The 17,699-nt window shown below is 44.7% G+C and overlaps 1 protein-coding gene and 1 non-coding gene across 2 annotated transcripts in view; one reads left to right on the top strand and one right to left on the bottom strand.

Annotated features, from left to right (window-relative positions):
- LOC126177118 (uncharacterized) overlaps positions 1–17,699 on the top strand; it is an 806,789-nt gene that overhangs the window by 648,635 nt on the left and 140,455 nt on the right. The window lies entirely within an intron of this gene.
- On the bottom strand, positions 12,874–12,945 carry Trnas-acu (transfer RNA serine (anticodon ACU)). Its single transcript has one exon. It is a non-coding gene; the product is annotated as a tRNA-Ser (tRNA).

Raw genomic sequence — 17,699 nt, 5'->3', positions numbered from 1 at the left:
TTCCTTAGCTGAGTCTTGTGAAAGTCGAATCTGTCGTTAGTCTTACAGATATGCATCAACTGCAAAATGAGGAATTTTGAATCTACATCTACATCTACATTTATACTCCGCAAGCCACCCAACGGTGTGTGGCGGAGGGCACTTTACGTGCCACTGTCATTACCTCCCTTTCCTGTTCCAGTCGCGTATGGTTCGCGGGAAGGAAGACTGTCTGAAGGCCTCTGTGCGCGCTCTAATCTCTCTAATTTTACATTCGTGATCTCCTCGGGAGGTATAAGTAGGGGGAAGCAATATATTCGATACCTCATCCAGAAACGCACCCTCTCGAAACCTGGCGAGCAAGCTACACCGCGATGCAGAGCGCCTCTCTTGCAGAGTCTGCCACTTGAGTTCGCTAAACATCTCCGTAACGCTATCACGGTTACCAAATAACCCTGTGACGAAACGCGCCGCTCTTCTTTGAATATTCTCTATCTCCTCCGTCAACCCGATCTGGTACGGATCCCACACTGATGAGCAATACTCAAGTATAGGTCGAACGAGTGTTTTGTAAGCCACCTCCTTTGTTGATGGACTACATTTTCTAAGGACTCTCCCAATGAATCTCAACCTGGTACCCGCCTTACCAACAATTAATTTTATATGATCATTCCACTTCAAATCGTTCCGCACGCATACTCCCAGATATTTTACAGAAGTAACTGCTACCAGTGTTTGTTCCGCTATCATATAATCATACAATAAAGGATCCTTCTTTCTATGTATTCGCAATACATTACATTTGTCTATGTTAAGGGTCAGTTGCCACGCCCTGCACCAAGTGCCTATCCGCTGCAGATCTTCCTGCATTTCGCTACAATTTTCTAATGCTGCAACTTCTCTGTATACTACAGCATCATCCGCGAAAAGCCGCATGGAACTTCCGACACTATCTACTAGGTCATTTATATATATTGTGAAGAGCAATGGTCCCATAACACTCCCCTGTGGCACACCAGAGGTTACTTTAACGTCTGTAGACGTCTCTCCGTTGATAACAACATGCTGTGTTCTGTTTGCTAAAAACTCTTCAATCCAGCCACACAGCTGGTCTGATATTCCGTAGGCTCTTACTTTGTTTATCAGGCGACAGTGCGGAACTGTATCGCACGCCTTCCGGAAGTCAAGAAAAATAGCATCTACCTGGGAGCCTGTATCTAATATTTTCTGGGTCTCATGAACAAATACAGCCTGTTGGGTCTCACACGATCGCTGTTTCCGTAATCCATGTTGATTCCTACATAGTAGATTCTGAGTTTCCAAAAACGACATGATATTCGAGCAAAAAACATGTTCTAAAATTCTACAACAGATCGACGTCAGAGATATAGGTCTATAGTTTTGCGCATCTGCTCGACGACCCTTCTTGAAGACTGGGACTACCTGTGCTCTTTTCCAATCATTTGGAACCTTCCGTTCCTCTAGAGACTTGCGGTACACGGCTGTTAGAAGGGGGGCAAGTTCTTTCGCGTACTCTGTGTAGAATCGAACTGGTATCCCGTCAGGTTCAGTGGACTTTCCTCTGTTGAGTGATTCCAGTTGCTTTTCTATTCCTTGGACACTTATTTCGATGTCAGCCATTTTTTCGTTTGTGCGAGGATTTAGAGAAGGAACTGCAGTGCGGTCTTCTTCTGTGAAACAGCTTTGGAAAAAGGTGTTTAGTATTTCAGCTTTACGCTTGTCATCCTCTGTTTCAATGCCATCATCATCCCGGAGTGTCTGGATATGCTGTTTCGAGCCACTTACTGATTTAACGTAAGACCAGAACTTCCTAGGATTTTCTGTCAAGTCGGTACATAGAATTTTACTTTCGAATTCACTGAACGCTTCACGCATAGCCCTCCTTACGCTAACTTTGACATCGTTTAGCTTCTGTTTGTCTGAGAGGTTTTGGCTGCGTTTAAACTTGCAGTGAAGCTCTCTTTGCTTTCGCAGTAGTTTCCTAACTTTGTTGTTGTACCACGGTGGGTTTTTCCCGTCCCTCACAGTTTTACTCGGCACGTACCTGTCTAAAACGCATTTTCATAAACATTCAACATTGTCAGTGTCAGAACAGAAATTTTCGTTTTGATCTGTTAGGTAGTCTGAAATCTGCCTTCTATTACTCTTGCTAAACAGATAAACCTTCCGCCCTTTTTTTTTTATATTCCTATTAACTTCCATATTCAGGGATGCTGCAACGGCCTTATGATCACTGATCCCCTGTTCTGCACTTACAGAGTCGAAAAGTTCGGGTCTGTTTGTTACCAGTAGGTCCAAGATGTTATCTCCACGAGTCGGTTCTCTGTTTAATTGCTCGAGGTAATTTTCGGATAGTGCACTCAGTATAATGTCACTCGATGCTCTGTCCCTACCACCCGTCCTAAACATCTGAGTGTCCCAGTCTATATCTGGTAAATTGAAATCTCCACCTAAGACTATAACATGCTGAGAAAATTTATGTGAAATGTAGTCCAAATGCCAAATGTTCGGCTGCCACCTGGTTTAACCAGCTCCCTATCCGACAGCGGCCTCCCGTCTGGTAGGCCGTTCGCCTGGTGCAAGTCTTTCGCTTTGACGCCACTTCGGCGACCTGCGCGTCGATGGGGATGAAATGATGATGATTAGGACAACACAACACCCAGTCCCTGAGCGGAGAAAATCTCCGATCCAGCCGGGAATAGAACCCGGGCCCTTAGGACTGAAATTCTGTCGCGGTGACCACTCAGCTACCGGGGGCGGACACTTCTAGGACTTGTGCTTGAGGAACATAATTAGGCGTGAGGAAGTGCAGTTTTTAGGTAACAGTTCGAAAGGAAACATAACTAAACACTCATTTATTAGTCAAGCACGCTTGTTTGTTTTAACACTTTAAAATTATGTGCCGGGCCGGTTAGCCGAGCGGTCTAACGCGCGGCTTTCCGGGTTGGGAAGGAGTGCCTCGTCCCCGGCACGAATCCGCCCGGCGAACTTGTGTCGATGTCCGGTGAGCCGGCCAGTCTGTGGATGGTTTTTAGGCGGTTTTCCATCTGCCTCGGCGAATGCGGGCTGGTTCCCCTTATTCCGCCTCAGCTACATTATGTCGGCGATTTCTGCGCAAACAAGTTCTCCACGTACGCGTACACCACCATTACTCTACCACGCAAACATAGGGGTTACACTCGTCTGGTGTGAGACGTTCCCTGGGGGGATCCACTAGGGCCGAACCGCACAATAACCCTGGGTTCGCGGCTGCGGCGGGGACGGAGCCGCTCCATCGTTTCTAGGTCCCCAGTTAACATACGATACAATACAATAAACATTGTTGTTTACATTACTCCAAAACAAAAACAAACCCAACGTACCGTACGTACACAACACTAGTAACGCTTTACAACAGAGTCTCGATGTGGCGATCACTAACGTTGTTACAGAAGTTCTACCCACAAAGCATGTTCTGATAAACACTCTCCTGGTGTCTCTTCAGTTTCTAGTGCCCCGAATTCGTGCCAGTGGACCTTCCTCTTTCTCTACAGGAGTCTAGTAAATTAAACTTCGCCTACGACCTCACAAGAAGTATTCCATGGCAGTTAAATCCCGTACACCCTATTGCATACTAGGGCATGAAACTCCGAGACTTTTCTCTTTCCTTCAGCAAACGTAGACGATTTACACGTCTGAATTGAAACCGTCGTAGAACGGAAACGGTACGTTTCCAGTCATGGGTTCCCATACAAAATATTATGTACTCGCTCCCCTGTACAAGTCCTAGAAGTTTGCAACTGGAATATCCTGCATAATCTAAATTGGAGCCCTTAAGTTTGGCTGTCTTCGCCTTTCTTCGTATACGTACGGATACGGAAAACTTAAAAGAATGCATCGCTAACACAACTTGAACGTGTCATATAAGTGAAGTTACAGTACATGTTCTAGTATCGAACAGGAGCAAGAAACTACAGTCGATTACTACACTATCGATCCAAACAATATTTAGTAATAGATCGCGCTCATTATTCTGTGGTATTATCACTGCAACAATCAGTGGCGCTGCGAATTATTTTTGTTTAGAGCGTACCTACATATAATTTACACAATTCAATTAACCAGGCTGTGCAGACATAAATATTAGACAGTCAGCATGACGTTATTGACAGACGCATTTGGTTTCTTCGTGTGTCACTGCTATACAAGCGATTGCAACATTTATATCTGACTGTTATTGCGAAATCATGTAGGAATCTACTTTCGTGTGCACATAATGTGGTGCTACAGAATTTTGTAATTAGTTTTAATTGTTATTGTGTGCAGAGGTCTATTTATTAATGAATTATTACTCTGTAATCTGGTGCTAATTTAAGGTCGTATAAATAGTGGTGAAATATGGTGATTGAACCTACAGATGAAGAGTGTGTGTGTGTGTGTGTGTGCGTGCGTGTGTGTGTGTGTGTGTGTGTGTGTGTGTGTGTGTGTCAGATAGTGACTCCTCTCCCTCGAAAATTATACATGTTGAAAGTTCTGTATTTGGTATTTATTTCTTTTTGATAAAGTCTATTCGGTGTTCAGAATGTTCGTCTTCTGTTCCTTCAACGACTCCACGTTTTGGCGTTTCTGCTCAGATCTTCTTGAGGTGTCTTCTGGTGTCTGCAGGCGGCTACAAACTGCCACAGTCTGAAGACTTGTATAAATTTGCGTTAGCTGCGAGTCATTCTTCAGTAATATAAGGTGCCATCCTACTTTTTCCCCCGTTATTTCTGTTTTCCCCGTAATTGCAGAAACCACTGTCATTTCCTTCTTTGGCTTCCAGATGTGTCCTTGCAGGAGTTATAGAAGATGGAATTGCATTTCACGGAGCGCACCGCACTTGAGCTAGGCCACGCTGAGAATGAAGTGTAAAGACGCTGCTGCGAGTGACTTGAATCATTAATAATAGTTATCGCGTTCGCTTCGCATGGATCATAAAGGAGGTACACTGCAAACCTATAGGAGGTAGTATGTGTTGTGCAGTTGGTGTCGCACAGCTTGTAAATATTTCCAGGAAGTGGTGTTTAGGAACCACCAACAGCTGCTGTGAAATGCGCCTGTATTCACTATTAATTTCCACCAACATATTATCAGGTAACAACAAATTACTTACAGCAGCCTGTATGACAGTCTTACGGAATTAGTAAACAAAATAATAGTACGTCACCCTACATACCTGGAAGTACGGTGAATAGTAAAATGAGAAACATGGGCTTCTCCCTATGTATAAAACGTTCGAAGAATTTATGGGAAGTATGGGATTGAAACGCTGCCTGAAGATTGGAAAAGTGCTATAATTTGTCCCATACACAAGAAAGGAAACAGAATGGAATGTGGAAATTACAGAGAAATCAGGTTGCTGAACATAACACACAAAATTCTGTCAATGACCATTCTGGAAAAACTTAAACCTTACGCGGAAAACATTATTCAAGATTACCAGGCTGGATTTCGAACAAACCGCTCCACAACTGATAATTTGTTTACTATACGACAGATCTTTGAGAAATACTGGGAATTTAACAAAAACATCCACTGTCTCTTCATTGACTTCCAGCGAGCCTACGACAGCATCCACAGAAGTAGCCTCTACAACACATTACGAAAATGTAGTATACCCAATAAAATCATTAGTATGATACAACTGTGCATGGATGACTTCGAGGCAGCAGTGAAGTTCAGAGGATCCATATCCCCCACCTTTCCAATTAAAACAGGCTTACGACAGGGAGACGCTCTTTCATGTGTCCTCTTCAACCATGCATTAGAGAAAGTGGTTCGGGAGAGTAATTTACAACTATACAATGGTCTCCGATTCGAACACAGTGAAGTAAAACTCCTGGCTTATGCAGATGATATAGTGTTGCTGAGTGAAGCTGAAGAAGAACTGACAGATATGTACAGATCTCTCAGGCAGAGCGCCAGCAAAATCGGGCTTTTGATTAACCAAGAGAAAACCGAATATATGGAAATAGGTCGAGTTATAAACCCAAATCCTTACTTTGAAATTGAACGGTCGCAGATTCGAGTCCTGTCTCGGGCATGGATGTGTGTGATGTCCTTAGGTTAGTTAGGTTTAAGTAGTTCTAAGTTCTAGGGGATTGATGACCTCAGAAGTTAAGTCCCATCGTGCTCAGAGCCATTTGATTTTTACATATGTTCCATTACAAACAGAGCGATACAAATTTGAAATACTTCTCCACATAAGATAAACATTATTTCATCATTCCCACACTTTAGTAAAACCCCAAGGCGAGTCTTACTTGGTCACTGTTCTTACCCAGTAGCAGAATCTTTGCAACATGTGAATTACGAAGCGTAAAATGTCTTTATACAAGTAGTGCAAGCTGTCCTGTAGATTAAGCGAATCGAAAAAAGTCACCTCTCAAAAAAAAGGTGAACTTATATTTACATAACATCAAATATTAAAGTATGTACTATATTAAACTAGTAATAAAGTACTAGAATCTAATAAAAACGTGAATGTTAGGAAAAAAAATTTGGAAATGTCAAGACGCGAACCACCGCCCTAACATACAAGTTGATACGGATCAGTAACGCTATTCACTAAGCATAACCATCAACACACTACTTACATCCAGTCACAGTATCTTACTACTTGCTGAAGACCTTAATCGTAGATATGTAACTAATTGAAACTTAATTATAACAAATTGTACCAAGAACAACGTGTTTTGGGTGGATCCTCAGTGTATCGCTGCCTTCATATAGCCTACTCTCTTAATACGCAAGTTACAGTAATTCTTTTGCCACGAATATGATGTTTCTCATTAATTTTTGGAACGAGTCACGCAGTTAACAACGGGTTTTCCAGTGATTCTCAATTTTCTGGTGCTCATAAATGTCATATATACGTTGTTGTTGTTGTTGTTGTTGTTGTTGTTGTGGTTGTGGTCTTCAGTCCTGAGACTGGTTTGATGCAGTTCTCCATGCTACTCTATCCTGTGCTAGCTTCTTCATCTACCAGTACCTACTACAGCCTACATCCTTCTGAATCTGCTTAGTGTGTTCATCTCTTGGTCTCCCTCTACGATTTTCACCCTCCACACTGCCCTCCAGTACTAAATTGGTGATCCCTCGATCCCTCAGAACATGTCTTACTAACCGATCCCTTCTTCTAGTCAAGTTGTGCCACAAGCTCATCTTCTCCCCAATTCTATTCAATACCTCCTCATTAGTTATGTGATCTACCCATCTAACCTTCAGCATTCTTCTGTAGCACCACATTTCGAAAGCTTCTATTCTCTTCCTGTCCAAACTATTTATCGTCCACGTGTCACTTCCATACATGGCTACACTCCATACAAATATTTTCAGAAACGACTTCCTGACACTTAAATCTATACTCGATGTTAACAAATTTCTCTTCTTCAGAAACTCTTCCCTTGCCATTGCCAGTCTACATTTGATATCCTCTCTACTTCGACCATCATCAGTCATTTTACTCCACAAATAGCAAAACTCCTTTACTACTTTCAGTGTCTCATTTCCTAATCTAATTCCCTCAGCATCGCCCGACTTAATTCGACTACATTCCATTACCCTCGTTTTGCTTTTGTTGATGTTCATCTTATACCCTTTCAATTTATCCAGGGCTCATCTCCTTAAATTCCCACCTTTTTGCAGTTTCTTCAGTTTTAATCTATAATTCATAACCAATAGATTGTGGTCAGAGTCCACATCTGCCCCTGGAAATGTCTTACAATTTAAAACCTGGTTCCTAAATCTCTGTCTTATCATTATATAATCTATTTGAAACCTCTCAGTATCTCCAGGCTTCTTCCATGTATACAACCTTCTTTTATGATTCTTGAACCAAGTATTAGGTGTGATTAAGTTATGCTCTGTGCAAAATTCTACCAGGCGGCTTCCTCATGCATTTCTTAGGCACAATCCATATTCACCTACTATGTTTCCTTCTCTCCCTTTCCCTAGTCTCGAATTCCAGTCACCCATGACTATTAAATTTTCGTCTCCCTTCACTACCTGAATAATTTCTTTTATTTCATCATACATTTCATCAATTTCTTCATCATCTGCAGAGCTAGTTGGCATATAAACTTGTACTAGTGTAGTAGGCGTGGGCTTCGTGTCTATCTTGGCCACAATAATGCGTTCACTATGCTGTTTGTAGCAGCTAACCGGCACTCCTATTTTTTTTATTCATTGTTAAACCTACTCCTGCATTACCCCTATTTGATTTTGTATTTATAACCCTGTATTCACCTGACCTGAAGTCTTGTTCGTCCTGTCACCGAACTTCGCTAATCCCCACTATATCTAACTTTAACCTATGCATTTCCCATTTTTTAACCTACCTGCCCGCTTAAGGGATCTGACATTCCATCCGTAGGACGCCAGTTTTCTTTCTCCTGATAACGACATCCTCTTGAGTAGTACCCGCCCGGAGATCCGAATGGGGGACTATTTTACCTCCGGAATATTTTACCCAAGAGGACGCCATTATCATTTAATCATACAGTAAAGCTGCATATATACGTATAGGCATGAAATGAATGCCAATATGGCGCCTCACAACTCTGTAAATACTGAAGGGAGACGGCGTGCGTGTGACGTAGGTGGCGTTGTGGCATCTCATTGGTGAAGGCTCAGACGCACGCTCAGAATATCTGACATGCCAGATATTGCTCTGCACGTTCGGAAAGACTCCCGAACGTGCTACTCCACGCTATGACGTCAGAAACTCGGCACGCTCAGCGTTCGGATGCACGGTCCGTGTGCCGGCGGCTTTAAATACGGCCGTGCGTGTCGATTAGTGGTACTTGGGGGGCCCGCATTACGGGGGATCCCGAGACAGTGGCGGGAGGCTGCGAACTCGGCTGTAGGCAGTGAAGGTCGGCCGCGGCAGGGCAGGGAGGGGGCAGGCGAGTGCCGGGTGGTTGGCGGCTGGCGGCTGGCGGCTCACTCGCCATGGAGACCGCGGGCCGGCCGCTGCTCGGCTGCCTGGTGCTGGCTGCGCTCGCCGCCGCCGCCGCCGCCCACCTCTTCGCCGCGGGCAGCGACGCCGGGGCGCCGCCGGCTGTAGCCGCTGCGCAGGCGCCGCCCGCCGCCGTGCAGGCCAGGGACCCCGGCCAAGGTAGGCGCAGGGCGTCCCACTGTGCACACTTCTAGAGGCCGTAGGCGGGACTTACTAGATCGAGTTCTACATAGGAACCCATCTACATCTACATTGATACTCCGCAAGCCACCCAACGGTGTGTGGCGGAGGGCACTTTACGTGCCACTGTCATTACCTCCCTTTCCTGTTCCAGTCGCGTATGGTTCGCGGGAAGAACGACTGTCTGAAAGCCTCCGTCCGCGCTCTAATCTCTCTAATTTTACACTCGTGATCTCCTCGGGAGGTATAAGTAGGGGGAAGCAATATATTCGATACCTCATCCAGAAACGCACCCTCTCGAAACCTGGCGAGTAAGCTACACCGCGATGCAGAGCGCCTCTCGTGCAGAGTCTGCCACTTGAGTTTGCTAAACATCTCCGTAACGCTATCACGGTCACCAAATAACCCTGTGACGAAACGCGCCGCTCTTCTTTGGATCTTCTCTATCTCCTCCGTCAACCCGATCTGGTACGGATCCCACACTGATGAGCAATACTCAAGTATAGGTCGAACGAGTGTTTTGTAAGCCACCTCCTTTGTTGATGGACTACATTTTCTAAGGACTCTCCCAATGAATCTCAACCTGGTACCCGCCTTACCAACAGTTAATTTTATATGATCATTCCACTTCAAATCGTTCCGCACGCATACTCCCAGATATTTTACAGAAGTAACTGCTACCAGTGTTTGTTCTGCTATCATATAGTCATACAACAAAGGATCCTTCTTTCTATGTATTCGCAATACATTACATTTGTCTATGTTAAGGGTCAGTTGCCACTCCCTGCACCAAGTGCCTATCCGCTGCAGATCTTCCTGCATTTCGCTACAATTTTCTAATGCTGCAACTTCTCTGTATATTACAGCATCATCCGCGAAAAGCCGCATGGAACTTCCGACACTATCTACTAGGTCATTTATATATATTGTGAAAAGCAATGGTCCCATAACACTCCCCTGTGGCACGCCAGAGGTTACTTTAACGTCTGTAGACGTCTCTCCGTTGATAACAACATGCTGTGTTCTGTTTGCTAAAAACTCTTCAATCCAGCCACACAGCTGGTCTGATATTCCGTAGGCTCTTACTTTGTTTATCAGGCGACAGTGCGGAACTGTATCGAACGCCTTCCGGAAGTCAAGGAAAATAGCATCTACCTGGGAGCCTTATCTAATATTTTCTGGGTCTCATGAACAAATAAAGCGAGTTGGGTCTCACACGATCGCTGTTTCCGAAATCCATGTTGATTCCTACATAGTAGATTCTGGGTTTCCAAAAACGACATGATACTCGAGCAAAAAACATGCTCTAAAATTCTACAACAGATCGACGTCAGAGAGACGTTATACAATGACGCCACATAGCGTCAGAGTTACAGGCGCCAGCACCTATAAATGTATGTAAACACAGGGTGATTCTGTGATGATGCTACAATCTTTCTAGGATGACGGAGAAGGGTATCAATTTGAGGTCAGGGACGCTGGGCCAGAAACGAACAAATCGAAAGTTACGCCGCGCGAGATTAGCCGAGCGGTCTGACACGCTGCAGTCATGGACTGTGCGGCTGGTCACGGCGGAGGTTCGAGTCCCCCCTCGGGCATGGATGTGTGTGTTTGTCCTTAGGATAATTTAGGTTAAGTAGTGTGTAAGCTTAGGGACTGATGACCTTAGCAGTTAAGTCCCATAAGATTTCACACACATTGGAACATTTTTTTTTTTTCGAAAGTTACAAGAGGAAACCGTTCGGGTACCTCTGACGATGGGACAGATGTAAGACTGTATGGTAGCCAACTTTCAGAGGTGGTAGTATGGACGAAAACAAGAATGACATGTACAGTAAACATGGGCTCTAGAGTGCATACCTTAGAAGCTATGACCGCTTCTTTATCTTCGCTACCGTGAAACGCATCTCCTCTATCGAACAACTCCTCTTAACTCTTAACGTTGGCAGTTTAGAGCTCACGCTTCTAGACACTACTTCTTGTTTTGGCCCATGCTACCACCTACCCTAGAGTCTTAGCATTAACAGTACCATTAGAAGTGTTCCGCTGTCAGAGGTATCAGAACGGTTTTCGCTTATAACTTTCGATGATGATGATGATGATGATCTTTGGATTGTGCGGCGCTCAACTGCCCGGCTATCAGCGCCCGTACAAATTTCCAACCTTTACTCAGTCCAATATTCCACTGGCATGAATGATGATGAAATGATGAGGACAACACAAACACCCAGTCACCTCGAGGCGGGTGAAAATCCCTGACCCCGCCGGGAATCGAACCCGGGACCCCTTGCTCGCGAAGCGAGAACGCGACCGCGAGGCCACGAGCTGCGGACTATAACTTTCGAGTCGTTCATTTCCGGTGCAGTTACCTTTACCTCAAACTGATACACTTGCCCTTCTCTATCATCCTAGAAAGTTTGTATCATCATCACGGTATAACCCTTTGTATACATACATTCACAGGCGCCGGCGCCTACAACTCTGACGCTATGCAGCGTCGTTGGACGATGCTTGTGGACATGAGTTCCTGTGTAAAACTTGATCTACTGACCCCTCTCTACAACCTTTAGAAGTCTGTAACACGAATTGCGAAACGCCCTGTATATACTTACTGAGCAGAAAAACAGTCTGACAATAAGGTCAGACCCCGGTAGAGCACGCCCAGTGGAGCAAAACTTTACAAATAAAAGCGGCACGTCAACGCAGCGTTGTGGAGTTACGGACATAAAATATTTGTCAGGCAGCGGCGAGCGCGCGGGAGTTTGTACATTTAAACTAACTCCCGCTAGACAATAACCGATATGCTAAAGATCGCAGCTACTAATTACATTAACAGTGGACAATGGTTTCCGCTCCACAGCCGAAGCTAGACAAACTGTTCCTATCCGTGGCTGGTTACGTTCCTCGCGATTTTCTGCGATGCTTACTGCCGGACTATTAATTCGACTACGCTACCAGTACCGGAATGCCATTAATTAAGCTGTACTGCAGAAACAACACTGCTGTCAGATGGCTGACCTGTCGTATTCTAAGGTCCAACGGTATTAATAATACTTGTTAGGATATTATTACGAGAAATATAACTTCAACCGCCTTATGGGCATTCAAATGAATCAGTGGTGGAGGCTGAAAATTTGTGTCGGACCAAGACTCGAATCCGGATGTTCCGCTTTTCTAGAACGATTGCCTTGATCACTAGAGCAATTCGAACGCGCTTCGCAGCCGACCCAAATTGTCATCATGTCATGAGCAAGTAGAGCCCCCTTCCATTAGCCGCAGGTTCGGAAGATACGGTGCATCAGACTGAAAGTAGCTAGAGCTGTCCTCGCTTATATATACACGACATGTCCGACATAGAAGATAGCAGTTTACAAAGTTATAAAGTTATGTATTTTAAATTTTGGTAATGTACGACACAGAGAGCAAGTTGCTTTTGTTGTTGTAGTCCGAAGACTGGTTCGATGTAGCTTGTGAGACGTATGTGTACTTCAGGTTTTCCAGTTTTGTGTCAACTTATTGAATGACGTACCTGTGTGTGTGTGTGTGTGTTTGTGTGTGTGTGTGTGTGTGTGTGTGTGTGCGTGCGTGATGCGTAGTAGTATATGAAAGACGGACTCGCTGTGTGTGCCCTTGTGTAGCCGCACTCTTACGGCGTGTCTTTGAGTGGAATGATTTATGACGTATATATGCAGACTGAAGCAATGAACGAAATTTGGTACCAAGGCTGGGAATCGAACCCAAAGCTCCTGCTCAGTAGGCAGACTCGCTAACCACTACGCCACCCTGGCACAGTAACTTCACGGACTACCCAAGCACGCCTCCCTCCACAGTCCAAATTCCCAAGTGGCACGAATGGGAATTTGGATAGAGGAAGCAGTCGTGGTAGACCGCGCAGTTATGCAAAGACACTGTGCCAGGGTGGCGTATTGGTTGGCGCATCTGCCTACTCAGCAGGAGGCCCCAATCCTAATCCCGGCCTTGCATTCGTCGCTGCAGTCTGCGAATGAAACCGTATCCCAGACCGCCACTCCTGGTTGTCGCGCCTTATGGCGGACGACACTCGTGTTGGTATCCCGTCACTGTCGGGGCGCCTCCAGACAGGTATTCGCTGGTCATCAAGGCTCTATTCGAAGCGGTTTTCATCACTGAAGACAATCCTACTCCAGTCAATGCGATTCCAAGCCGAAGATGTGTCTGAAGACTCCCTGGACAGAAGTGAGATCCCAACCTGACTGTCGCCTGCTGTACAAGGCGACAACCAGGGGTGATGGTCTGGGGTGCCGTTTCTTCTCATAGCGGGACCCCTTTGCTTGTCATCCCTGGCACTCATACAGCACAGCGGTACGTCGACGATATTCTACGCCCCGTTCTGTAGCCCTTCAAGACAAGCCATCGTAGGTACATTTCAGCAAGATAATGCTTGCCCGCACACGGCGAGACTTTCACTGCTTGTCTTCGTGCATGCCAAACCCTACGTTGGAAAGCAACGTCATAGCATCTCTGTCCAGTCGAGAAAGTTTGGAGCATTACGGCAGGGCGCTCCTACCAGCTCGGGACTTTGACGATCCAATATACCACTTGGACAGTTTTTGATACGATATCCCCCAGGGAGACATCCAACGATTCTATCAAACAATGCCAAGCCGAATTGCGAAGGGCTCAGAGGTGGACCAAAGAATTACTGACTTACTTAGTTTGTGAAGCTCTTTCTGTTTAATAAATCATCCAATTTTTCTGAAATTTCAATCGTTTGTTCCTTCGTGATGCGTTGATTTTTTTTCCTTACAGCACATTTCAAGCGCAAACTTTCCGATGAACTCTTCATCTAATTGGCTTAAATTCCAACCAGGGTCTATCTTACGCAGAAATACTCCAGCACGTAATAATCTTTCTTTGCATCGTACCTGTTAAAGGAGGTGTTCCGCAAGTCGTCCTCGCTTTTCGATGCGCCACTATACTCGTCTCTGCAGACGGTTACAAATCCTTTCAAACATCTCCGGTCATCTTGTAAATTTTGACAAGCCTGTAAGATTCTCTGCTGCAGTTCTTCAACTATACCGACGGGAGAGCTGTACACTTCACTTTGGAGAGGATATCAAATAGACAAATCCAGAGAGCTGAGGTGAGGTGACCTTGCAGAACAAAATACAAGGCCTGCTGGACCTGTCCACCTTGGACCATACTGGTGCGTTAGATTTCACAATCCAACATACACTATCTGATCAAAAGTATCCGCATGCCCTTAAGTAATGCAAAAATTACCACTAGATATCACGAGATACGGACTCACCAATATAAAAGGAGGCGTGGAGTACTGCGTCGGCTGTAGAGAAGCTGCAACAGCAAAGGGAGCCTGCCAGCAGAGATCAGTGACTTGCACAATGTACTGGTCACTGGATATCACCCGAGTAAAGTCAGGAACGTTTTAACCACTCTTAGGATGCCGAAGGGGTGAACCCGTGGTCTAGGGGTAGCGTCTTTGATTCATAATCAAAGCCTCATTCTGCCAACGGCCTTGTCAAAGAGGGCGGAGGAGCAGATAGAGGTTCAGGGCACTCTCTTGTCCTAGGGGTGGGAAATTGCCCCTAAAGGCGGAAGAATCAGCAATGATCAACGACATGAGGATGCAGAAGGCAATGGAAACCCTGCATTAAAGACACGTAACGTGTATCCACAGGACATGTGGCCTGTATTTGAAGAAGTGTCATGATCTCTCCATTGGCAAAAGATTCCGGAATAGTCCCGCATTCGGATCTCCGGGAGGGGACTGCCAAGGGGGAGGTTACCATGAGAAAAAGATTGAATAATCAACGAAAGGATAACGTTCTACGAGTCGGGGCGTGGAATGTCAGAAGCTTGAACGTGGTAGAGAAACTAGGAAATCTGAAAAGGGAAATGCAAAGGCTCAATCTAGATATAGTAGGGGTCAGTGAAGTGAAGTGGAAGGAAGACAAGGATTTCTGGTCAGGTGAGTATCGGGTAATATCAACAGCAGCAGAAAATGGTATAACAGGTGTAGGATTCGTTATGAATAGGAAGGTAGGGCAGAGGGTGTTTTACTGTGAACAGTTCAGTGACCGTGTTGTTCTAATCAGAATCGACAGCAGACTAACACCGACAACGATAGTTCAGGTATACATGTCGACGTCGCGAGCTGAAGATGAACAGATAGAGAAAGTATATGAAAGGGTAATGCAGTATGTAAAGGGGGACGAAAATCTAATAGTCATGGGCGACTGGAATACAGTTGTAGGGGAAGGAGTAGAAGAAAAGGTTACAGGAGAATATGGGCTTGGGACAAGGAATGAAAGAGGAGAAAGACTAATTGAGTTCTGTAACAAGTTTCAGCTAGTAATAGCGAATACCCTGTTCAAGAATCACAAGAGGAGGAGGTATACGTGGAAAAGTCCGGGAGATACGGGAAGATTTCAATTAGATTACATCATGGTCAGACAGAGATTCCGAAATCAGATACTGGATTGTAAGGCGTACCCAGGAGCAGATACAGACTCAGATCACAATATAGTAGTGATGAAGAGTAGGCTGAAGTTCAAGACATTAGTCAGGAAGAATCAATACGCAAAGAAGTTGGATACGGAAGTACTAAGGAATGACGAGATACGTTTGAAGTTCTCTAACGCTATAGATACATCAATAAGGAATAGCGCAGTAGGCAGTACAGTTGAAGAGGAATGGACATCTCTAAAAAGGGCGATCACAAAAGTTGGGAAGGAAAACATAGGTACAAAGAAGGAAGCTGCGAAGAAACCATGGGTAACAGAAGAAATATTTCAGTTGATTGATGAAAGGAGGAAGTACAAACATGTTCCGGGAAAATCAGGAATACAGAAATACAAGTCGCTGAGGAATGAAATAATTAGGAAAGGAATGAAATAAATAGGAAGTGCAGGGAAGCTAAGACGAAATGGCTGCAGGAAAAATGTGAAGACATCAAAAAAGATATGATTGTCGGAAGGACAGACTCAGCATACAGGAAAGTCAAAACAACCTTTGGTGACATTAAAAGCAACGGTGGTAACATTAAGAGTGCAACGGGAACTCCACTGTTAAATGCAGAGGAGAGAGCAGATAGGTGGAAAGAATACATTGAAAGCCTCTATGAGGGTGAAGATTTGTCTGATGTGAGAGAAGAAGAAACAGGAGTCGATTTAGAAGAGATAGGGGATCCAGTATTAGAATCGGAATTTAAAAGAGCTTTGGAGGAGTTTCGGTCAAATAAGGCAGAAGGGATAGATAACATTCCATCAGAATTTCTAAAATCATTGGGGGAAGTGGCAACAAAACGACTATTCTCGTTGCTGTGTAGAATACATGAGTCTGGCGATATACCATCTGACTTTCGGAAAAGCATCATCCACACAATTCCGAAGACGGCAAGAGCTGACAAGTGCGAGAATTATCGCACAATCAGCTTAACAGCTCATGCATCGAAGCTGCTTACAAGAATAATATACAGAAGAATGGAAAAGAAAATTGACAATGCGCTAGGTGACGATCAGTTTGGCTTTAGGCAAAGTAAAGGGATGAGAGAGGCAATTCTGACGTTACGGCTAATAATGGAAGCAAGGCTATGTACAATAACCAAGAGGGAATAATAAGAGTGGACGATCAAGAACGAAGTGCTCGTATTAAGAAGGGTGTAAGACAAGGCTGTAGCCTTTCGCCCCTACTCTTCAACCTGTACATCGAGGAAGCAATGATGGAAATAAAAGAAAGGTTCAGGAGTGGAATTAAAATACAAGGTGAAAGGATATCAATGATACGATTCGCTGATGACATTGCTATCCTGAGTGAAAGTGAAGAAGAGTTAAATGATCTGCTGAACGGAATGAACAGTCTAATGAGTACACAGTATGGTTTGAGAGTAAATCGGAGAAAGACGAAGGTAATGAGAAGTAGTAGAAATGAGAACAGCGAGAAACTTAACATCAGGATTGATGGTCACGAAGTCAATGAAGTTAAGGAATTCTGCTACCTAGGCAGTAAAATAACCAATGACGGTCGGAGCAAGGAAGACATCAAAAGCAGACTCGTTATGGCAAAAAAGGCATTTCTGGCCAAGAGAAGTCTACTAATATCAAATACCGGCCTCAATTTGAGGAAGAAATTTCTGAGGATGTACGTCTGGAGTACAGCATTGTATGGTAGTGAAACATGGACCGTGGGAAAACCGGAACAGAAGAGAATCGAAGCATTTGAGATGTGGTGCTATAGAAGAATGTTGAAAATTAGGTGGACTGATAAGGTAAGGAATGAGGAGGTTCTACGCAGAATCGGAGAGGAAAGGAATCTGTGGAAAACACTGATAAGGAGAAGGGACAGGATGATAGGCCATCTGCTAAGACATGAGGGAATGACTTCCATGGTACTAGAGGGAGCTGTAGAGGAAGACAGAGATTGGAATACGTCAAGCAAATAATTGAGGACGTAGGTTGCAAGTGCTACTCTGAGATGAAGAGGTTAGCACAGGAAAGGAATTCGTGGCGGCCCGCATCAAACCAGTCAGTAGACTGATGACCAA

This window comes from Schistocerca cancellata, chromosome 3 (assembly GCF_023864275.1).
Source record: "Schistocerca cancellata isolate TAMUIC-IGC-003103 chromosome 3, iqSchCanc2.1, whole genome shotgun sequence".
NCBI lineage: Eukaryota > Metazoa > Arthropoda > Insecta > Orthoptera > Acrididae > Schistocerca > Schistocerca cancellata.
Note: the sequence above shows the minus strand (reverse complement) of the source record. Positions and strands in the feature narration are given on the sequence as shown.